The 25,175-nt window shown below is 36.2% G+C and overlaps 1 protein-coding gene across 1 annotated transcript in view; it reads left to right on the top strand.

Annotated features, from left to right (window-relative positions):
* The window catches only part of LOC110376110 (probable G-protein coupled receptor CG31760), a 64,424-nt gene that overhangs the window by 12,605 nt on the left and 26,644 nt on the right, over window positions 1-25,175 (top strand). The window contains exon 2 of the mRNA XM_064039100.1: window positions 8,854-8,879. The gene's annotated coding sequence lies outside the window, so the exon portion shown is untranslated. The remainder of the gene's footprint in view (window positions 1-8,853; window positions 8,880-25,175) is intronic.

Genomic DNA, 25,175 nt, shown 5'->3' with positions numbered 1-25,175 from the left:
CTTTAATTCTGAACCCAATTATATTCAAAGCACCGTATAACTTTGAATACGTGGAAGGCAGTCAAATAATTTGTACTGTAATATAGATACCGTATGCTCTGGGGACATCCCAAGGGCCGCAACAGGCGACAGTTAAGGGCCTTCTCAGGTTTCATCAGAGTAAAGTGACAAGTTACGAGAAAACCGCTAGAGGAATTTTGGTTCAGGCTGTGAGAGAGGTGTCAAAGAAAATTAGTATACTTAGCGTTTCCATAGAATGAAAGTGAAATGACGAAATAGATTTTTTCGTAATAATGTCTTATGTTTTTAAATTTTTTGCAATGGCAACACTAAAATTGGTAAACAAAGCTGTACATGTAGATTTGAAGGCAATACGTTTCTTTTGCTACAAATTATAGCAATAGGTGAATTGCCATAAATGAAAAATAAATTTCTTCTACAGTTCGTATTTCAACCATGTCAAGAAAATTATTCTCAGTTAAATATTTCTTAGTACGCGAACCCTACAGTTTACTTTACAAAGTGCACTTCACTTGATGCAATTTTCAAAATGTCTTCCAGTGACTCGGCTTTTCTTTTCCTATCTCAGATCAAGCCATTGTTGAACTTCGTTAAGTTCTATACATCACAAGCAATTACTTTCACTCCATCCTCTTATCTATTCTCACTTAGTTGTATGTAATGCAAAGTTTTTCTAGAACATTTTACAACTTTTTATTTGACGTCAGACTTTTTTAGTCCATGTTTCTTCGAAATGTTTTCCTTCACCTTTTAATCAGCCATTGGCGTCCAAGATATACTGAGAAAGTAGATAAACTTACAAAATGGTTTATCACAATTGAGCAAACGTGGTGATTAACGCTCAATCCTTCTCCGTGTGAAAGGAGACCTGTGCCCAGCAGTGGAACGATAAAAAAGGCTGTGACGACGACGATGAGAGTTTCAAAATGTCACGATACATAAAAATAATAAAGACCAGAGTTATTCAAATAATGTTGAATCAACGTTCCATCCATTATAAAAAAGGGAAACGTAAACAAAACACCGCGTATCTCGCTCATTGTCATCCCTTTTAAATTACACAGAAGCTCTTAAAAGCAGTTGAATTAAATCACAGTCGGCTTCCGCTCAAATTATTTATTGTATCCTTTTAAATTCCGCCAATTCCACAAGTTTGACTGTTCCCTTTTTGTGGGGAATTCAATTAAGCGCACTACGGTCTTGGGCGAAAACTAAATGTGGAGAACAAAATACTTAGTTTTTTATGACTTTGGTTGGATATACTTTCTGCGTCACTGGCGAAGTGAAGAGTTTTCAGAGTATTTTAATTTCTCGTTACATTGTTATATACCTACATAGTAAATGAATAGGTTTTAACGCCAAATTACATCATTATAATAATAAATTTTAGCTATCGGCATCAGCAGATTCTGTCCAATACCGGGGAAGCGTTTTGATGAAGGCAATTTATATGAGAGCTGATAATTTATGATATGTGGGTAGAGCGATTCTGATGAACGTCAGGTTGATTTATAAACTCGTAGATGTAATGAACGATCATAGTCAGTTTAGATTATGGACACGAAGGTTTAAACGTTATTAGAAGACATTTTCAGAAGTAGTAAGCAATTTCTTATACATATCATATTTAGATTCATAAAAAAAAAAACTTAATTTCATTGTTCTTATCATGATGGTATCGTATATGAAAAATTATGAACAAGAAATAATAATCAGTTATTCTATCACAGCAACCTTGTAAGACAAAAATATTCAGATGTTTCTTCTTATCTACTGAATTTTCATTCAATTTCACCTTAGACGCTGTTCGAGCACTATTACAGAATAAAGTTGAAACGATCTTAAAGAATTCCAGCTGAATACAAAACAGAAAAGCGATACAATATAAGCTCGATTTCATACACTCGAGTATTCGTACTGACTCGATACATACGTACAACTGAATCGAATACGAAATCAAATCGGTACGGCGATCCGGTTATCGGAACGTAAAATTGGAAAATGTGATTTTCAGTCCATTCCACGATGTTTTTTTTTTGAGCGACTGTAATTATTTACGTTGGCGCTTCGCAGTTCTAAATTGTGATCTGTTTCTATAAAATGGTGGATTTTATTAGGTTCTTGGAAATGGTTACAGCGAGCAGACTGATTGTAATCGACTTTGTCTCCTAGAGATACCTTCTGTGTTCATTCACGACTGAACTTTTTTTTTAAATTATCTACTTAAATCGCATTATTTCAATCATCAAAACTGATTAACGTCTTACGTTCATAGTAATTTCAATTTAAAATCGCCAAGATCAAGTTACCCGCTGAGGTAGAAGCTTTGTTTTTATCCAATATAAACATTTCCATTTCAAACCAATTTTAAAACTTTTGACAAGTCCATCTTTAAGAAGAACCTTTTTACAGCAGAGCCTCCTTGTATGCATAATTCAATGGCCATTATTATGTAAATATTTTCCCTTCCGTATAAGTAAGTAAGCTGAGAAAAAGAGGCATTTTATTTACAGAAACTCCTTTGATGTAGCTATGTGCAATTTGCAGTTAGGAGTTGATTAAACTCACACACTTACGACCGTTACTTTTACTTTAGACATTACTTTGACTTTTACTTTTAATGAAGAAACTGGCTGTTAGAGTACCCCTACACACTTCAAACTTTTAGTCGTCCGATAGTTTTTTTGGGCTCATAAATCAGTATGAAGGTAAATGGTAGTACGCACATTTCAAAGATCAGCTATTTAGATGGTCTCAGAACTTTGATAGGTATCAAGATTTTCTTCAATGAAAAATTTGCCAATCATTGGGACAACTGTTGAGCCATTGTCGAATCTGCAATGTGCCGACACTCTTTCTTAAAACATTCCTCCTGTCTTTTAGAACCCTGGACAAAAAGGTACAAAAGGGTAAGAATTGTGAAAACGCTGACTCGTAGTCCGCAAACAGGTAGAAGGCCTAGTAGATCCAATTTAGATTAGAGGCAAACTTAATTCAGACGCTAGAGCAAAGATAATTTTATCTGGATGCGTGAGAACTTATCCCACACATTTCATGAGCATACTTATTCTTATAAATGTAGAAATTTAGATGAGCTTGGCAGAATTCTGTATAAGTTCTTTTCAGATAGAGTAAGTCCACAAAGTAAATTACGAGTGTGCATACTCGGTCTAATTACCCATTCAACCATTATACAGCCCGATAAAGTTAAAACTGCTATTGAGATTCGATTGTTATGCAATTAATACATTACTAATTTAGCCGTCTGGACCCCAAGTAGTACGTACGGCGGTTGATTGTAGCGTCACTGAAAAAAATATTATACTAGTTTTTGTCCGCGGTTTCACCCGCGTCCCGTAGCCGGATCGTGACAAAAACTATCCTAAAACCCTCTTCCGGGTCTAAGTTACTTCCCCTCTAATTTTCAGCCAAATCGGTGAAGTCGTTTTCATGTTATGTCGTGACAACGGAAAGCGGTTTTCTTTTTTATATATATCGATTTACAGAGTTTAAAAAGTAAACCTGATTTTAATGATGCCAACAGAAGTCTCCAAGCATCCAATTTACACATGTCGTTTTCCAGAAATGTCTTGACACTGACGTGTCTTAACGACCGGGACCTTCGATTTAACTCCCTACACATCAGTATCTGGACTTGTTGACGATGTTGACATAAACAGGAAGATCTAGGTCAATGGATGGAAAATTTTCAACTTTCTTTAAGTAGACCACAGTCCACAAGTTTGTTTTCAAATCACTGAGCGATCATGTCGGGTTTTTCCACTGGGATTAAGATTAAAGGGCTTTCCTATCACTGAAAAATGCCGTCGTAATAATGTTTATGTCGACGAATTTGTGGTTAATTATATATAATTAACCATAAAGTATAACAAACAGGATTTACGTTTGAAACCACAAAACTATTTCATTCATTACTACATACCTCCTACCAATTCGTAGAAAATACTCTATATATAAGGAAATACGGTCCAAAAAACCTTTGAACCGTACTTAATTCAAAGTCCTACAATATGTATGTATATTTGTAAGTCAGATTAATCACATTCCAATTGTCTTTTCAAAACTAATTTTATATACACATTTTTTCTTACATTTTATTTGTTAAGTTTACATGTATTGTACAAGTTCGTTACCTATCTCTGGATCTACTGAACCGATGTTCATTTGAGAACTTCATTATTCTGAAGCTATAGACTATTAGGAAACACTTAGTACCTAGTTTTTTTGGAACTTGGGTGAATCCGCGGAAAATAACTAGCATGTTATTGTATCGGTTGAAATGTTTACTTGATGATGCGTGACGGCAACGTAGAGCCTTCAATCTATTGTCCACTAAACTATTGTGTTTTTATACCATATATCGTTGACAAACGCCCAAGTATTTTGGGGTGTATAGTGGTATTCTAAGGTCGCATTGAGTTAAAGGAAACGACTCTCACGTACTCGTAGTTTCGTGGGCGTACTTTAAGCTTTCGAAGGATGCCTTCATACGGAGTTCCGTCCTGTTAGTTGTGGTAGGATCGCCTTTAGAACCCTTTTTTGTGAATTTTGAAGGCAAGAGATTATTCACTGGCGAAACTCATTTTTTGCAACTTGGAATTGGTGCAGACAATTCGCTGTGACGATACTATTGTTGCAAATACAGTCTAGAATCTGAAAAAGGACTTCATTTTATCCGAGTTCGGAAAGTAGTTCCCTCATGACAAGGCAGACTAGTTATTATATAAACAGTCTATCAAACCAAAACTGTTGAAATACTCAAAACATTTGGTATATGACAGCTAACACAAACAAACTGCCAATGCTGCATCGTTCCGGACCGGTAAAATCTCGCCATTTATTTAAGGACCTATCTAGCTCATTAAACAAAATCCATGCTCACACAGTATAGAGGTAGTTTCGCAACGGGCTTGATACCTACTCTTAAAATAGTTATATTGATTTCTCCCTTAAATTAGCACACAGTTTTTCACATTGTGGCTCCAATTTGTTTCACGCACACTTAAACGGCAAAAGTTGTTCTCTAAAAAATCACGAATTTTTAACCCTATAGCCAGCTCGAGCCAATAACCCTCTCGCTGTCGGCAGACGGCTTCGCGGTTTCTCGCTTCATGTAGTAACGTTATACCAAAGTTAGAAGTAAATAGGTTATTCTATAAATTGATAATGCTCTTACGCCTCGTCTTGCATTCTGTCAGTTTTAAACTTGCGTGCAATATTACTGAGCATGCATTTTGTAGGTGGTAACATTTTCTCTAGCGGTGTTGGATTCAATGTATTTTTTACGTCATTTAAAAAAAAAATAATTACAGATAACTTTGTAATTTCCTGGAAAACATGACATAAAAATTCTTTCCACAATTTTTTTTGTAGACTCCAACAACATAAATAGCTGGACACAACATTTTCCCATCCTTTTCAGTAGAAAACAAAAGCTCCGTTGGAAAGCCGGAGGTCAACCCTAAAACGTCGACGTTGCGGACAACACCATGGAGTACAAAATGACTAGCGGAGATGTCATAACGCAAAATCAATCTGAAATGCGTATGTTCGGAGGACGAGGAACGTTACCTAGCTACGCCCTTACATGGTGTCATTAGAACCCGCCCATTATTTTCAAAATAAAATCAACAATCAATCAAGACCGATCTTTGGCAGATTAGATTTCATTTAATAAGGAACTAGAACGCCTCGTAAGGTCTAGTAACATGCTGCGGGTTGTTCGAAAGAGATACCGCGGCCCTGGTACATAAAAGGCCAATGACGGAACACGACGGTTTTTAGTCAGTAAGAGTCTGACACTCACCGCTGCTAACCCACAGCGGGAGGGGTCATTTGATGATTTTTGACGTCGTTAAAGAAAAGAAAAAAGGTCTAGTAACATTGACCTACAAGAAGGCTCCTGGCCTACCTTACGGCATCGCCGCTATATTTCATTCCTCCGTGGAACGGCTCATAAGAACATTTACATACCACAGTTGTTCTAACTTGGGTTACTGTTACTGTCCCAGTTACGTTCTGAGCTTCACAAACAACACTCTTGCTTTGATAATGCTATCTCTGGAATTGTGATAGTAAGGACAGACAGGCTGGCTGGCACGGCAGAATGGCTGATAAGTAAATGTAATGTTATAGGTTAATCATTAATTAATCGTAGATGATTCGTAAGTCACAAATAATTCACAGACGCAGTATACCTACGCAGTATACCTACCTCTATATATTGTAAGTAGGTAACACAAAAATGTATGTACTTAAATAAGTTATATAAAAAAATATATGTGTACCTATGATATATGTATGTATACGTACCCACACGAAAAATACATACATATGACATGAAAGGTTTTTTTTTGCAAAAATAACACCCACAACGCAATTTGACCACGAACTACTAGGGAAATATATTCGTAAATAATCTCATCAAAATGTATTTTATTTTTGATAGTTTCCGCTATATACAGGAAGGGCTGAAAAAGCAATTTGTCAATGTGAATAAATGGCTGCAGAAGTATTAAACAGATGTTGCTAGGCAGGCTGGACTCGTGATCGCAATTTGTAAGCAGAAATACGCAGTAAATTCACTTTAATGTTATTAAAGTGTAGAAAAAAATAGTAAAAGGAATATCTTGGTCACTGTGTTAAAAAGTTCGTGGAGATTATAAACTTACTTTATAGATTAACGCAATTTTTTCTCGGAAGTAGCTTAAAACGCATAGAGGATACCTACCTACATACGTGCATAAGTTCATATACTTACAGACTTAGCTAGCTACCTTGCGAATAATTGCCACAATCTCCTCAGAAATGCTTGCTTGTACTATGTATAGCATTCAAACTCAATAATCCTATTAACAAATGTTAAGAGCTTTGCACATGGAGCAACTAGATGTTTACATATACCTACATATTTTAATTAGACTGCGCACACCTAGAAATACTGTTACCGATACAGCCTTTTTATCGTCCCACTGCTGGGCACAGGCCTCCTCTCACACGGAAATACAGTTTGGCACTTTATTGTGGTCAATCTATAGTTTGAACAGTTGAGTATTAATTCTCGTCCTTTCATCCTTTCCCAAAACCTTCAAGGTTTTTGTTTACATCATCAACAATTCCTTACTATGTTTGTGTACGTAGGAAACTGCTTTTACAGGTTGAAAAGCAAACCCTGCAAGTTATTTCGTGGAAACTCAATCAAGTCTCTCTATGTCGATAATTTCATGCTAGTGTAGTACACAAGCGAGCTTAATAACTTCACGGAAATCTAATGAAGGAAAGGCGTGTTTTGACTTTAAAATAAATAGCTAGTCATTTAACTTAGATACTAATAAATAAACTAATTGAAACATCTGTCAATACTGCTGAGCGTGCCCGCCTACTGGCTGTGGGAGAGTGGGAGTCAGGGCTATGGCTTCACGCACTGCCGTCACCCAGCGTTGGGACCATGCTGGGTGACACTACATTCCGGCTCGCTACATGCCTACGCCTCGGCGCTCCCACTGCGGCTCCGCATCGCTGCCAGTGCGGTGAATCTGTGGACCGCCTTGGGCACCATGGTCTTTCCTGTAGCAAAAGTGCTGGTCGCATGGCACGACACGCCAGCATAAATGACATTATCCGTCGTGCTCTTGTCACCGCCGGAGTGCCAGCCATTTTAGAACCCAGAGGCTTGGCACGTGACGATGGCAAGAGACCAGACGGGATGTCTATAATGCCTTGGAAGATGGGAAGGTCTTTGGTGTGGGACGCAACCTGTGTCGACACCCTTGCACCTTCCCACCTTCCCAAAACGGCGAGCTGTGTCGGTGCAGCTGCTGCGGCCGCGGAAAACCTCAAGCGGCACAAATATGTAAACCTCACCGGCAATTGCATTTTTGAGCCGTTTGGGGTTGAAACCCTGGGACCATGGGGCCCAAGTGCCCACAGACTATTTCGAGAAATTAGTAAGCGATTAGTGGAGTCCACTCGTGACCAAAGGGCTGGCCTATACTTCGGTCAAAGGATATGCATTGCCATCCAGCGTGGCAATGCAGCCAGCCTTTTGGGCACGATCCCAGCTGACAGCGATGCGGATGAATATTTTGATACCTAGTTTTAATATTTCCCTATTATAGATTAATATTGTTATGAAGAATGTAGATAATATCTTATTAAACTTAGATACTTAGTGAATATTTTGATATTAATTTTTTTAAATAGCTGGTCGGAACAATTACGCGCGCTTGGATTAAAATTAACCCCTTAAACTAACTCTTCAGCTTTATAAAATCAGTATACCTACGTTCTTATAAAACTTAAAATGTACCTTTTGATCAATAAATAAAATCCTGAAAATATCGCGACACATTCATACATGTTCGGTTAGCCCCATGATGAGCTGTTTATTTATTAACTTGTGTTATGGGTACCTACTAACACATCTGATAAATTACATATGCCAAGCTAGAAGGTTACTTACTTCCATAAAAGAACATTTGAAATCAAAGTAAACACTATACACACTTTAACAGCAAAACGACGAACGAGAGTAAAGGCCGTTGCACACGAATCGTTTTTTAATTAGTTCTCTGAAATAAAACCCGGCGCCGCGTAACTCTGCCACTGTTAATAAAAGACACTATTAATTTTCCATGGCTATGGTCACCATTATGCAAATTGCAATTTGCTAAATTGCTCTCCATGAATTTATTTGGAGTTTGTAGAAGATTTCTTCCAACGGAGAACGTCTGCAACAAATCAAAATGACCAATTTCAGTAAACTGCTGCATTGCAATGTAAAATACTAATGTAATATTTTTTTTTTTTCAGGTTCAGGCATGATTTGAACTAGCGAGGTGAGTCAGCGGATTTTACAGTCAGTTAACTTTTGTTTTTTTTTTTTCAATTGCATTTTGAAACCCGAATGATTTTTAAATCGAGACTGATAGTGTGGTATTGAAATCGATATTTTTTGCCGAATCTTCAATTGTTTTAACTACCGATAGGTACATAGAACTTCATTAGATTCATAGGTTTTTATACTGACGTAATTTGTACTGAAAAGATTGATCAACTTCATGTCATCTTGAAATTATTCCCACTATGCCCCGACAGCTGCATAGTGGAGGACCTTTACAACGCTTCTGACAATGAAGTATGCGTAGCGAAATATTGGGCCTCCAAAATTTAAGTTGCCATCGACTCGCCAAGAAGAAGAAGATCTTGAAATTGGTATCGTAAAAGTTGTCCACACATTATGTGTTCCAATATGAATCATTAGGCAATTAAAAGCTACCTTATAGGTCTATAAGTCTGCAGGTTTCCAGTTCTAAAGACATGTGTCAATCTGATCAATTTATATTCTTAAACTAAAATCGAAAAGTACAAAATCACATCAAAGTTATAGCTGTTAACAACACTTTACAAGATAAGTAGCTCTTAAAGGAACTGGCGGCAAGGAGTTGATAACCTTTTTTTATGTTATATCCAAAATGAGTTTCTAGAGCTCAGAATAGCCCTTGACGCGAGGGTTAGTAAAAATACTTGGAGTTCGCATCCCCTTTGAAAATTGTCTTTTCCCTTGTTTTAGATATTGAGGTTTGAGCCGTTCCTACTTTGTTTCTTGCTAACTAGATTCCTTCTCTTTGTTCAGTACAGACAAATAATTAAGAAGATTTAAATCTGAGTTGAAATTTCGCGTTAATGAGAGATTCTTGTAATGAAATGACGGCTTTAGGTTCTTATTACTACGGGAATTTGTTGTGTATTTAGTAACGGCACGTCATTTTCTGCGAAGCTATTGAAAAAGGTAATAAAATACGTATTTTATTGTGTAAGAATACATTCAATATTCATTTTTTTTATTCTTACTTAATACAAAACAATAAAACATCGTAAAGAGTAAAACATAACAAGAACAACGCTTTCCCTTTGTTTATGAATCATTGGATACCCAAAAAAAGTTGCCTCTTTGTAGTCCGAAATCTTATTACTAGACATCGGATTATATGCATTTGCATGTTTGCATATGCAAATGCATATTCTGCTATTATTTTAGCGTTATTGCATATTTTGGTACCTTTTCATTGATAGTGCTTATTTCAGTCAGTTTGACAGTTCAGAAGCCATTGCAATTAATTCAAGCCAGCAGGCATTTGAGGATTCTTCAATTAAACAAAATATTGCTCTTATTGCAACACACTTCAGCAATATACCCGATGCCACTGAGAGACTAGAAACTAAAAACCTTCCTCTGTGCAAGTCTTTGGAAATATTAGACAAAATGATTGAAAAGAGTAACGCCCTTACGAATTCACTTTCAAAAAATGTTCGTGGCAAATTAAATGCTGTTTTGTATAAAAACCCGAGTCTCGAAGCAATAAAAAAGTTAACGCATTAAAGGCTCGAGCAGACCGGATGCGTATGCGTAGACGTAAGCGTAGTCACGCGCGTAGTTACGGCGTAACCATGAGTTGTAATGTATGGAAATGTATGAGACAGGCCACACCGCTTGCGTAACGACGCGCGTGTCTACGTTACGCAAGCGGTGTGGCCTGTCTCATACATTTCCATACATCACAACTCATGGTTACGCCGTAACTACGCGCGTGACTACGCGCGTGGTTACGCATACGCATCCGGTCTGCTCGAGCCTTTATCAATGGCAGCGGACAAACTCTACCTGAAGAGGTCTCGGCAGAAATGGCGCCAAATTTCAAGTTCTGTCCGGTAACGTCAGTTGACGTCGAAAGGTCATTTTCAGCCTATAAATTAATTTTAAGTGACAAACGTCACAAATTTGCGGCAGAAAACCTTGAAAAATATGTAATTGTATATTGTCACAAGAATTACAACTAATAGTACCTCTATGTATATTTAAATATATGTTGTGAAAATAAAAGTTAATTCTAATAGTGGTTTTTTAATTGTGCATATTTTGTGCATATTTCGCTCTTTTTTAGTGCATATAATCCGATGTCTACTTATTACCTACAGAAACGTTCACAAAATATTCAGGAGACGAATAGAAATTCGATACCAGAATAACAAACAATTTTGTATACACTACCCCTACCATGAGTATAAAGCTAAAATAAGTATTTGTCGATACTCAATTCCGACAACCTTCAAAGCATAGTATTTGTTAAAGATACTCGAACCGACTGTCATTTTTTTGTATGGCAAATTTTAGTTCCGTAAGTGACCGCTAGGGACGCTGTTGAATCCTACTTATATTATAAATGTGAAAGTTTGTGAGAATGTATGGATGTATGTTTGTTATTCAATCACGCAAAAACGGCTGGACCGATTCGATTGAAATTTGGTATGTAGATAGGTGATACCCTGGATTAACACATAGGCTACTTCTTATCAACACACCACGCGGGCGAAGCCACGGGCGAAAGCTAGTTTGTCATATAAAAAATTGTCGAGTCGGTATCGAGTATTAACAAATACTGTTGCTCTATAGTACTCATGGTAGAGGTAGTGATAGCGAAAACATCTCGACGAGTGAAGACGGGAAATAAGGCTATCTGTCCCTTCAACACTGTTGTACCAGAGAAAGGCTTACGTTGCAAAATGAGAACAAATGGAATAATTTATTCGCAGTATTTCTTGAGCATTTGAATATTGAAGATGGAGATTTGAAACTGTGAGCTTTAGTAATCCAAGTAATTTTAAACCGTTTATTTGTAGGCTTACTTTTACTGTTTATAGAATGCTAATTGCTCCAGCTTACTGAATTATATAGGATTACATTTCTCTCGAAAATATTTGCGCATGTTATAAAAACTGTTGCAACAAAGAAAGCTTCGTTAATTATTATTAAGAATTCATATCAAAAACTTAAAAAATAAATATTAAAATAAATCCACCCCGAAACTGTCCCAATTAATAAGTCGAAAAACTTTGCAGAATACCCGAAAAACTAAAGAAAAACAAGAAAAATTACGAAGCTCGTTCTTTTTTAACTTAATTAAAACGAGGCCTCGAAAATGGCTCCCACTTTCGAGTTGCGTAAGTGCCTAGAAAGTAAAATGGCCGAGCGTTTGTGCAAACTTCTATTAAAATGTTTAGATGGGTATGTTACTACTTGGAATTCTATAATAAATGTGTGTATGTGGTCATAATCCTATAATTAATATCATAAACGAAAAAGTATTCGTTTATTTCGTTTATCATAGCGACGTGGGTCAATTTATTTCCTAAAAACCTACTCTGTCCCAATTTTTTTGTTTGCCATTGTTCGTTCGGAACCAAAATTATGTTGGTGAGAACACAAAAATATACCAAGTATGAGGCTATCTTGAATGAAGCTTAGCTTAGAATTTACGTACATATTTAAAGTGTGCTTAAATCAAGACGTTTTGAATGACAAGTTTTATAAGTTAGCCTCCAAAATAGAACGTCAAAGACGGGCTTTCACCATATATCCTTTGTTTCTGCTAGAAAGAACAAACAGCGGAACAAATTCCCCAGCAACAATGTAAATGATTCCCCAATATTCTCAGGATGCGCAAAAACACCGAAAGCTAGAACCAGTGCCTACTATTCTATACGATGCGAATCACACTACACAAACATTTACGGATATGACATACTTAGAATATAGATTAATGTGTTATATCCGAACCATTGATATTCATCTTGACTTTGAACAGAGCAATATATTGCTGTAACTACTAGAAGCCCTGGTTTTGTCTGTGAGGAAGAAGAATTAATAAATTCGCTAATATACTCTCTTTTCTTATACTTACATACATTCTTTTGTGTGAAATGACCAAATCAGTCTGTGTGACCAAATGAGTCTCTTTTTGACAAAATTCCACCATGTTCTTTCCGGAGCCCTTTAGGTATGTATGAGTGAGAACAATCCCACAGACATACTAATGATATTTTAGTTATGTAATCTGAAACTTTAGATGTGCTAAGTTCATTGGCGCGAGCTGTACCTTCATTAGGCATTTGCCAGCATTACTTTCTTCATACATAGTAATTATAGTTTCCAATAAATATAAAAGTTGAACAGTAGATATTTTTATTCGCATTTCATACTCATAGACAGACAAACAGACGAAAACCTAGGTTAGTGACAGCGTCATTTGCAAACATTATTATTTCATACAACCATTCTAACGCATGCAGCGATGCATATCAATGTGTAATAATATTTAGCATTGAACCCTGGCCTTGTAGCCGAAGGTTCATAACACAATTGTTTTACTATTATTTAAACATATTCATAAGAATTATATAAATTGCTCTGCATTGTAGGAATGTGTTAATCTAGCCTTTGTACTAAATGAGATGCAGGATGTAACGTGAACTAATTTGCGTTTTAATTAGGACTAGAGTAAACTTTAGAACTAACATTTGCACAATTAAATATTGCCGAGTAAAAACATTATAGCTGGTTAATGTTTTATAAATGGTAATTGAAGAGATAAGGTAATAATGGCGTGAAGTTAAAATTATATAATAAGGTAATCATGTAATCTTGCTGTCTGTTTGTCGCGCTTTCATGGCATAACTACTGAGCCGATGTCAGTGAGACTAGAGTCTTAGAAAGGATATAGCCTGCTTATTATCCATGTGAAGGAAGCGCGGGTAAAACCGTGAATGTATGCTAGCTTTACTTCTTGAAATTCTTAATCCATTACAATATTTTGAGGAGACAATATTGCTCTCACAAATTGTACTTGGAAAACTCTTTCCATACCATTCCGCTGTTATTTAGTGCACATTATTTCCATAATAAAAGGAGGTTCGTAATAATCCATACATATATAACTTTATTGGAGGACAGTGAATTTTTGATATGGTTTTCCTTGAAGGAAGCTTCGAAAACAAAAGGAAAATTCTTGTAAATGAGATGATTAGAAATATGAAATTGATTGATATATCGCTTGATTGGATAGATGCTGTATGATTTTTTGAAAGTCCTGGGTTGCTTAAAATGGTTGGAATTCTAAGTAGGTAATAAACCACATTTCTGTATAGCAAAATTCATTCAGCTGTGAACACAGTTTATTAATTGGTATTTTTTGCTACATCCATTACATGGGTATATTTTCATGTAGGTAATCAAGATATTTGTAGGTCGGCCTTGGTTGATCTGATAGGTACATATGTATATGTTCTGATAGGTATATACTTTGGGTAACGAAAAGCTAAAACAAAATTTATATAGGTAGCAGTATCTTCCGAAAACCATCTCCGCCCTTCGGAAAGAACTTGAATTGCAAACTATAAATCTTGAAAGGATCGAAGCAGTCGGGTTCTACATATCTTTTGGAAAGTTTATTTTAAATTAAATGTGACATGTTGTAAGGGTATGTTTGGAGCCTCGTTCTACATTTATTCAAATTAAAGATTCCATTTTATAAGCACAAACATACCTAATATTAAAGAGAACATATCTAGGTACATGTACTAATTTTGTAAAGCTGAAAAAAAAATTTTATTGCTTGAAAGTGCTAATTTCATCAGATACTGCTCCGATTTGAAAAAATATTTTATTGTTTGTTAGTTCCGTCATCGAATATAATCGTTTAAGAAGTCTATACCTTGACCATTAGGAAGCGGGTGAAACCGCTTACGGAAGCGGGGGAAACCGCTGTCCGAAGCGAGTAAAGAAATAAGCGAAGTAATAACAGACAAGCTTCACTGGCTGAATTCTAAAATATGCCAAAGATAGCAAAGATATTGAATATCATGTCGTATTGAGACAACTTAGTCTCGATACCAATATCAGTTTTCCAATATCTATAAAATTGACAGAATAGTAACTCGGTGATATCTGACACAACGCTTGTATTTTGTTTTGAAATAAACGCTTCGTTCGTGGAACAAAAGATAACCTGTTAGGTTGTTCCTATCGGCTGTTTGCCCAAATAGGCAATCGGCAGAAAAGTGTATCGATCTGATCGGAAAATTGTCCTGTACAAAAAGTCGTAGTCTGACAGTACAATTTTCTATTAACTAGTCATCACTTAAGTAAGATCCATCTTATAGTTATCAGAATTCTTCAAACACATCACACGCCACAGGGCTAAAAAGAAACAGAATAAAACCAAAAACAAGATAGAATATTCCCTACTAAAAACATGAAAGCGCTGCCCATAGCTTTTTGGGTGTGTCCAATAATATTGTCCTTCATATTTTTGATATAAAATTAGGAACTACATTTCAAAACCACACTTAACGTTTGCCATAAGGCCCTACTAGATCCCGAATCAGTGCAAAAAATTGGTTTATTAAATGCCGTGGTTACGATCCTTAGCCAATAGCACTTTGCCCACAAACCCATCGTAAAGTTGTAAGTAAAAGTCGAATTGGGTTCTCTAATAAAACCGTATAACGTGCTAAGGTGTTTGTAAAGTGGTCACGTAACTTTAATGTTGTATACAAAAGTTTAGGGGTAGAGAGTAAAGATTTCAATCAGTTGTTTTCGTTACGTAATTCGGGGTTAAGGTTGCATGGGGAACGGCCGGCCTCTTTGTTGGTTTAGTCCTGGCTGGAAAAGTGGTTGAAAATAATTTTGAAATTGGAATTCTAGAAAACAGTTTGACGATATAATTAACAATAGACAGACATGTGTTGCTGGGAAGTTTGTTGCGCCACTTCTTCTTCCCAGCAAAAACACATAGGAAGTGGTGAAGGGCGGGCGTTTTGGGGGCTGTCTTTTGTTTTTGACGTTCGAAAAGTGCTGATTTATAAGCCTAATTTGAATAAACGTTTTTGAGTTTTGAACGAACAAAAGATTACGAAACGACAATGCCGTCATTAACCAGTGGCGGCCTACAATCTGCATACAGCTGTCAGCACGGTCCCATAATTAGAATGACTAACAGAAAATAGCGCTGATAGGTACGTGCCAAGATTCCAGCGTGAGAAGCGAACAATTAAACTTACAGTCTCAAACATTACGATAGTCAAGAATAAGCCGGTCATTATCCGCCTAGCCTTTTGCAACTATATGTATTGAGGTCCAGTCCAGTCTAATCAAATACGGCAGAGTACATTGTTTTACATGAAACAACTGCCTATCTGATATCCTCGATATAGTTACATTATCAAGCTTAGTCAGTCTCATTGATAAACCCATACTCAGCGACCTCTAACTTAACCACCCAAGTCAAACGCGACATCTACCAACTCCTTGTTCCGAAGACTTCGCTAAAAGCGTAAACGTGTCCCCTCTATATTCTATTTATATCTATTTATACCTACGATATAGATCTTTAGTTAGTGAAACTTGTTGAGATAAGTAGCTATAGTGACGTAGTGCCGGTAGATGCGGCTCGGTACTTGTATACCGATGTCAAAACTAGTTATCAGATGATTTGTTCCATTCGATGCCAGTTTGTGTTTATCTTCAGCAAATTGACAGGTTTAATTTCAAGTTGAATGGTAATGTTTGTGAGGTGGATGCAAATAGAATAACAGGCTACAGTTTCTAAATCGCGCTCTACTGAAAGGCATACCTAGACATAATCCGTCCTACCACAAAAACTTTTAAACGTCAGTTTAAGACTTGTCTGAAAAAATGTCAAATTATGACGTTGACATATGGTTCATTTTGCAGCAACAATTTTTTTAGACAAGCATAAAACAGGTGTTTAAGTTTTTGTAGTAAGGCCAAATATATTTAAGGAATGTCTATTAGTTACAAAATGTTTCAAAAGTGAAGTAATTGTTGAAACAAGATAAAATAAGACTATAGGTGCTTTGTTCACTTTACGTCTTATCGTAGTATCTCCATAGAAAGTTTCAACAAATTCAAAAAAAAATCATGTAGGTAAATAATATCCCACAAAACAAAAAAAAATTTGCAAGGAATTTTGTTTACCCATAAAATGGGAATGTGACTGAAGTCGTAAATAATCCGCAAACAGTTTTTGCGTCGTGAAAGTCACAGCAAGGCATGTCAACATGGTCGTTAACTAGACATTAACGGTTAGAGCTAGTTTCAGTCTTCACGCATAAATGAAAGGACATTACATTTAAAATAGTACGTGGTTACATTTAGAATAACCAGGAAAGAAAATATCTGGCGGGCCCCTAATGAAAATTGGGATAAGGGCAGGAGGATGATGAGGAAAGAAAATCCCTACTAATTTTATAAATGCGAAGGTTATTCTGTTTGTCTGTCTGTTACGCTTTCACGTCTAAACCACTTAACTGATTTTAATACAATTTAGTACAGAGATAGAGTTGACCTTGAGAAAGAAAATAGGATAGTTTTTATCCCGAAATATTGAAGAATTCTCTTGGAAACGCGATATAACCGAAGCTAGTAAGCTGTAATTTCCCAAAACTAAAAGATATTCCGAGTTTTAAATTGAATGACGCCTGCATTAATGAACTTTAACTCTTTCGACGAATGAATAATTTAATCATCTTTTCATACCATTCCTGTACCTATATATTTATACAGAATACAATATAGATTTCTCAACTTCATTAATTAACGTCCTTTCCACTCTATCTCAGAATATCCACTACTGTTTATATTTTCCATCGCAGATCCAATTAATCCATTTACTTCGAACCGTCAACAGAACTAGAAAATAAGTAACAAGCTAAAACTAAGAGTATCTGCACACTGCAGCCAACAATTTTCTTGATGGTTAGCAAAAAAAATCAATCAAAGTTTACAGCCGGTCAGATACCGGTTAAATTCCTGATTTTTATATCATATGCATGTACCAAGACAGCACAAAATATACTAAGCTTTGTTTGGACTGTTTAGTAGTTGGTTTATGTAAAGCTTACACAAAATCGGTTGAGCGCTTCTTAATTTATCACATTTTTGTAACGAAATGGTGAACTTTATACGTAGCGAAGCTCGTACCGCGGACTACTAGTTGTTTATATCTTTCATCGCAAATCTAAGTAAACAATTTTCTTCGTACCACCAACAGAACTAAAATAAAACAAACTAAAGGTACAAAACTAAAGGAATATTAAAACGAAGGCAGCCTTCAATCAATCCAGCCTCCAGCTGACGTGAGCAAAACTGTAGATTTCCGCGGAAACTACGATTCAGTTACGTGTAATCGAATGCCTTTTCCCATAGCGGATGCAAGGCAGCTCAAAGGATTTAAATTCAATGAATTTTATGGTATAGTGCTAGTGCGGGAAGCTAAAAATAGAACGAGTTTGTTGAGCTTTTTTTGTGGAAATTGTCGGATTGAATTATGGTAGATATGTAGACAGAAAATCTGCTTATACTAAACTGAAGAGTAAGTTTGCTTCAATATGCTAATCACAGGGTCTACTTTTATCCGGAGTTGTGGCGTAGGTCTCACGGACGGGGTGAAACCGGCCGGCGAAACTAGTTTTGGATACAACTTTATCAATTAGTGTATTAAGTCAGTTATTTTCTGTCAGCAACCCAGTCAAATCAATCAAAGTCTACTCATGTAAACGCCCCATTAAGTCATTAGCAAGTTAGCACGTCGCAGTTATACAGTGAGCAGCAAAATTGCAATCAAGTCTCTCAAGTACAGTACTCGCAAAACTCAATGGCGGTTTGCAACTAACTTCCGAGAAGAAGTACGCGCATGTGGTCTATACTCGTCCCCCACCATTGCTACCCGCTGGTACTTAAAATTGGTTTCTATGCTGCAACTCTCCGTGACGACAAAAAGTTTGGCGCGAACTATAACAATAATGGCTTGAATCTCGCCCGCCAATTGTTGTTCTCAGCAGCAATTTAGACGCCCAAGCCACTGAATAATTACTGCACTTTAACAGCGAACTATAACTTTGTTAACAACGAAACTCTTGATTTAAATGCTCTCAGGCGGCTATGAGAGAAAAGTGAGGCGAGGGAACTTTATATCCCTTTACGTGAGATGTAGTTCAAAGTACTCCCAGTTCGATGTATTAAGCTGTATCTACAATCAACTAGTGTCGTAGCGATAGCGTAGTATATCGTAGTCTTTCGTAGCATTTCGTAGCACGGCTATGGAAGGCTCTTTGTGTCTTCGTTTTGAGGAACGTTTTAAGAATTAAGAAGGCAGAGTGATACTGTATTAAGTATGTACGGGAACGTCGTTAACTACGTATCAATGTAAAATAAACATTACAAGTGAAGTATCAAATAAACATATACAAAAATATAATCCTCACAAAAATACGAAAAAAACACGTCAATAAATAATACACATAAAAGAAACTGACGCGGCAACTCGTCTACAATTTTATCGGTCGGCAAGAGCCTACTATAAGATATAAGCTTTTCCGACTAAACCCGGCCTGGGCCTCTAGTAAATAAGTAAATAGTTGGAATCGTTCACCGTTTGAAACGAGACTGAAGTGCGGTGAATTGTTTGATCTCTCCCTTAGGAATAATCATTTTGGCACCTCAGTTATTTGCAATAAACGCCTTGTACTAAAAGCTACGATACAAGACCCGATTGAATAATCGATAATCGGGGCTCATAAACCAAATCGATTACCGGATAATCGCTTCCTATCTGAATGCCACATTCATTATGTTTCGGGCCAACACATCATTTATTTAGATTGAAGGTTGAGATTTTATGTGGTGATAAAGAATGTTTGAGTTGATTTGTCCTGCGTGTCCTGCGTTGCTATTGATTTTTCTACTTTGACTAGGCTATTCTATGGATTGATAAATCAACCCTTGTCCCATTTCTATTTCATGTTCAAAGACAGGTAGGTAAAGTACTGATTCATATTGCATACCATAGAAATCATCATTCAACTCAACAAAGCTGTTGAGTTTAAAAAAAAAATATCATATTTTTCATTACCTAATTATGACCATCAAGCGACTATCAAACAGAATTCATAAACAAAACATCAACACAAACAACGGTGGATTACAATGACGTCTCGATATTCAAAATGGCGCTAATCATGAGTGACGTAACACCTGTTTGCAATCTATTCAAATACAACTTCAATTCTGATCTGATCTTCAACCTAACACATAGGTGTTGAAGCCCATTGAATTTAAGCTTGAGCTCTAAATGACGTCCATTTTCACTGGAATCCACGAATTCGTGCAAACAGAAAGAGGTTTGAATGTTTTATCTCACATGTGACCATAAATAGGTTGATGCGAGGTGACCGCTTTTGTCTATGAATGTTTTGTATTTCGAATGGCGATGCCCCTCGGTGGACATGAAAATCTGTTGTTTGAATTTAAAATAGGAACACGAATGCAGTTTAGGTTCTAAAGAGGCAAAAGTTTGACTATGTATTCCAGAATAGGTTGGAATCTCTACTATCCTATTACAAAGAACATATCCTTGACCCACACCAGAATCAATTCTGTCAGCGTTTACCAGTGTTCTGAGTTATCAAAACCATATGTTTCAGAAGTTTCAAAAAACACGATCGTTCTGATCTTCGATGCTATAAGTACCGCATAATCTTCAGCTTTAATTCCCACTGGACACAGATAACAAAAACCATTCCTGCACTCACTCCCCATAAATTAAACACCCCTTTAGCGCACACTATCGGCGGGGACAGAATCAGAGGACCCATTAATCCCGTACTCACTAAATACAAATCTGATGTAGCTGAGTCCTTAATTAACGAGGTTTCTACCCGATTTGGGCTCTGTGGTAATGAAATTACATTAGTTCGTGATGGGCGAATGTGTGTTTATTGAGTTGCTTGTTTGTTTGTGTTACAAAAGAATTGGTTAGGACGATTTAGGAAAAATCGCAATTAGCCTTTTCGTGTTAGCACATGCTTTCTTAAAATTATTTTTTACGCACCACATTGTGCAACTCTGTCCTACTCGACTATCAACGAACAGATTTGTTTTATAAGTGTTAGTTTATAAGTATTGTAATGTTAGTTCTATGGGCCCTAGTTACCTGATATAAAGGAGCCAATAAATAAATAAATAAGGTTTTCTTTTTTTACATGTTAGTAAGCAACCCTATTAAAAGCCCTAACGTTGCCGTCTACCGCCGTCAAAGCCACGGACCGATAACCGCTATTCATTGCTAAACTATTGATTTTATTGCACAAATATAAAAATACATTACAGCTCGACTTTGATGGAGCGGTTTGCTTTAAGCTCGTACTAAAACTGCAAATATTTAACCACAAAGTAAGATGTTGTGGCCTTTTCGAATATTCTGTGGAATCGCAGACATTTCGGCGCAAGCCTATTGATCACGGGATAGCGTGTGAAAATAACTTAGCTACGTAAATAAATAGGTACCTATACTAGAACGTAGGTATGTTTACGTTACATTAAAGGTAAGGTAATTTAATCAATTTGGATATAGGTATATAAGTTTGTCTCCCAATTCTCTAGAATTTTTGCCACTTCAGTTTTTCATAGATATTAAGTAAGTATCACATCTTTGTAAATCGCTTGAGGACTTATAGGTAATTGTTTACCACTTAGAAATTACATTATGTAAATGCTAACTTATTGAAAATGCAATATGAAAATAACTCACTGAGCCTCTACGTTATGTTTATAAGGATAAAAATAACAAAAACTCACTCTCCTGCCAACCTGTGATACTCGTATAATAGCTGACGAAAAATGTACGTATTTTATTTAAAAATTCGTTTCAAAGAATGAATACGTAATGAAGTAGGTCAACCGCGTTTTATATTATTTATTTAATACATTTTTAATAAGGTCGCCATGATATGCCTTACCTACCTTTGATTAAATTTCTCGAAATTCGAGATGTTCTTTTTTTCGGACGAAGTTTGTGTTAGGTTAAGTATTTTTGTAAATAATGAATTTACGTATAATTATAAAGGTACTCGAAGTAAAGTAGGAGCAAGTAACTTAAATAACATGCCCTTTTCGCTGTTGTTTTTTCACCGTTAATGGAATTATCTAATTAGTATCTTGTTCGCCCTAATGAGCCTTTCCTTGTGTAATTAGCACCTTTTGCTCCTCTACCTTCATTATACCACAATACTTCAAAATGATTGATTTACCTTGGGGCAAAACCTTTTCCTTCCGAAAAAATATCCACTTACCTGAAAACACTTGCACAGTGTTTCAAGGCTCAACAAAGTAAATAATAGAGAAGCATTTTTCTTTGCCCATAATTTTACCTTTTGTAAAATAATATGGTCCTATGTTAAGATCCTGAAGAAGCAAATTAAAAGGCTTAACTTAAAATCACTATTCACAATCTATAGTTCATAAGTCCAAATTATGCATAAGAATAAAAACAAATTACTCCATACCATGGTTACAAACAAAACCAAATATTGTCTAATCAACCAATATACACCAATACAAGAAAGAAAATATGAAATGTTACGCAGAAAATTCCAGAAAAAACACGAATCTTCGTAACATCTCACACTTACGGAATCCACTCTTGTCTCACACTCACATCATGAAAATGGAGGCGTCAAAAACGAACGAAACAAGAGGAAATAAGAACATAAATATACGAAATCCTATTATGTATTCCCAAATCTTATTTGTATTAACAAGATTATTTGTTATGGAACTCTGAATGACACTAAATATCTCATCATTTTCGGCGCTGCGAACAACGTATTACACGGTACATTAAGATTAGATAAACATGGATTGATTCATTCTTTGGGAATGAAGACTTAGAATGGATTTCTGTTCGGTGATTGACTATGACTTTGATAGAGTGTCATCTGGTCTATGTGAAAACCTTCTGAAATGATGGTCGTGCCTCTGGAATGAAAAAACTTCAAAAACCCCTAGATGGACATCCGTCAACCTTACATCAAAAGAGATTAAGATACCATTCGGAGTACCTGATTGTGTACGGAGATCGACTGTCTATTTAATGGTTTGCAGTTATTTGTGCAAAAAATCACCATCAGTTTATAATCACTCCAGAATGAGTTTAGTTACGATTGTTTTAAATTATCTTCTTATTACGAGTACTTCAATTTGGCACCAAATATACAAAACCAACGCCCAGTGTGAAAACAGCACTATTTTATAAGATTTTTCAAAAACTAAATCCTATTCTTAAATTCCTCTTAGTCGGTAAAAACGGCTGCTGCAATTTCGTTGCAAGATTTAGTCGTACATAGCAGAAATGGAGTTTAAATGGGACAGATGTGAACCGCTAACCATTTAGATGGTGAGAATGGAATCTCGATTCGTGGGTGGCACGGCAGCGGAAATTAGCGGGTGGTTTGAGGTCAAAGAATATATCTATACAGAGAGGCGACGATCAGTTGTGTTATGTCAAGTTGACATTAAATATTGACCAGTCTATTTGTGACAACTGTTGCGTTTGTGGTTAGTGGTTAGATATGGGAAAGCAATTATAGGTTAGTGTCAATGTTATCTTAATAAGAGCTTAATTACTATACTACCGTCGGCATTACAGGAGATTCGAACTAAATCCAATTTATAGGTACATGAAAAGCTTTTCGCGGGTGTGACGAAACAGAGAAAAGCAACAATAATAAATAATTTTAAGATTAAAGTTTTCCGACCGCGGCTACACCGCACTCCAAAGATAAAAAAGGCAGAGTGCAAAGTCTCGTAGTTTTCTAGAAGGCATTAATTTAATTAAAAGTGCAGTCTCAACTTTGGCCGGCTACGAAAGCGCTAAAGCGCTGCATTTAGTTAGTAGCTGGGCGTCAGAGACTCAGATATATCCAACTCTTTAAAGTTGGTTGGAACAGTGCCCGAGGTACAACACCCAAGTTTCGAAGCATTTTATAGCTTGGACACTAAAATTGAGTAATTAGACGGACGATGATAACGTGTGGTTGGTAGTTAAGGGATTTAACGATTGCTAGTGCACAGCGGAGCTAGTTATTCATGAGCGGTTTGCAATGACATTAAAAGTTTTGAGCTCAATCGTTTAGCAGCATGATAAATTAATTTGAGTGTGAGTCTGGATTTTAGTGTGGAGCTTTATTAGCAACTAGCTTTCCGCCCGCGGTTTCACACGAGTCCCGAGATAACTGCTTCCCATAGCCGGATGGCAACAAAAACTTATCCTATGTGTCCTTTTCCCGAGTCTAAGCCGTCTCCCCTCTAATATTCACTTTAAACGGTTCAGCCATTCTTTAGTTACAAAAAGTGTAACTAACACGACTTTCTTTTATGTTTTAGATATTTATTTCACTATTTATTTCAAAAATACGAAGTACTAATAGCTAGTCTATGCTAAGCTTTTTAAATTAAGTTATACCATTGATACACAAAACACAGCTTTTTTATTTGTCTGTTTGTTTGTGACCCTGTATTATAGGCTATATTTTATCCGAGTACGGGAAGAAGTTCTCCCACAAGAAAACAGCTGGGATATAACAAACCTACTCATATGTATTATACCTACAGTAATACGACCACTATAGCCAAGTTTCAGGTAATTGGAGACGAGCGTACTACCACGTAATTAACCAGTATCAAATTAAGTCCCCAGGGTGCTACTGTGAACTAGAATCTAATTAAAATCTAATAACACTGTCTGAGCGTATATTCATCGAACACAAAACTTTGTTGGTATTTCGCAATCCTGCAAATCAAAAATTATCACACAGAGGGACTTTTGCTTCAACTGTAAATCAGTTTTAAAGACGAAATTTTGGTGTGGAGAGGATACCTACTTTTTATCCAGTTGCACTAAGTAGTTTTCTTGAGACACGAGTGAAATCACGTGAAACAGCTAGTACGATAACTCCCTATATTTAGAATTGTAAGTAGATACAAATAATTGGATATTGATCTCGCAAGTCGAAAATATTCGTAAAGGTCAAAGATAAAATTGAGGATTCATCCGTTTTGTCCCGAAATATCCATTATACCCAAATTGTTTTACGATATCTCAGCTTGTATTTTATTTACATATGTACGGTAAAAGAAACCTTAGAAATAAGTCTCGTGTTTCTACATTTAAAGTAGTGTTAGGAAATAGATCCTTGGCAGTTAGAGACCAGACATGATCAATCTATACCTATTATTAAAAATCGAATAAAATAGAATTTTGCATTTTTTTTTTTCTTCAAATAAATATAATAAAGTTTAGCCACATTTTACCATTCACCATAGGTAGGTACATAGACTAAAAAGATCAAAGATCGTCAAATAATCTGAAGGTCTATTTATGTAATTTTGTAACTCTGTAGGTAAGTGTTCAAAAACACGAACCTAGTTTGGAGCTAAC

The sequence above is a fragment of the Helicoverpa armigera genome, chromosome 18, assembly GCF_030705265.1.
Source record: "Helicoverpa armigera isolate CAAS_96S chromosome 18, ASM3070526v1, whole genome shotgun sequence".
Taxonomy (NCBI): domain Eukaryota; kingdom Metazoa; phylum Arthropoda; class Insecta; order Lepidoptera; family Noctuidae; genus Helicoverpa; species Helicoverpa armigera.
Note: the sequence above shows the minus strand (reverse complement) of the source record. Positions and strands in the feature narration are given on the sequence as shown.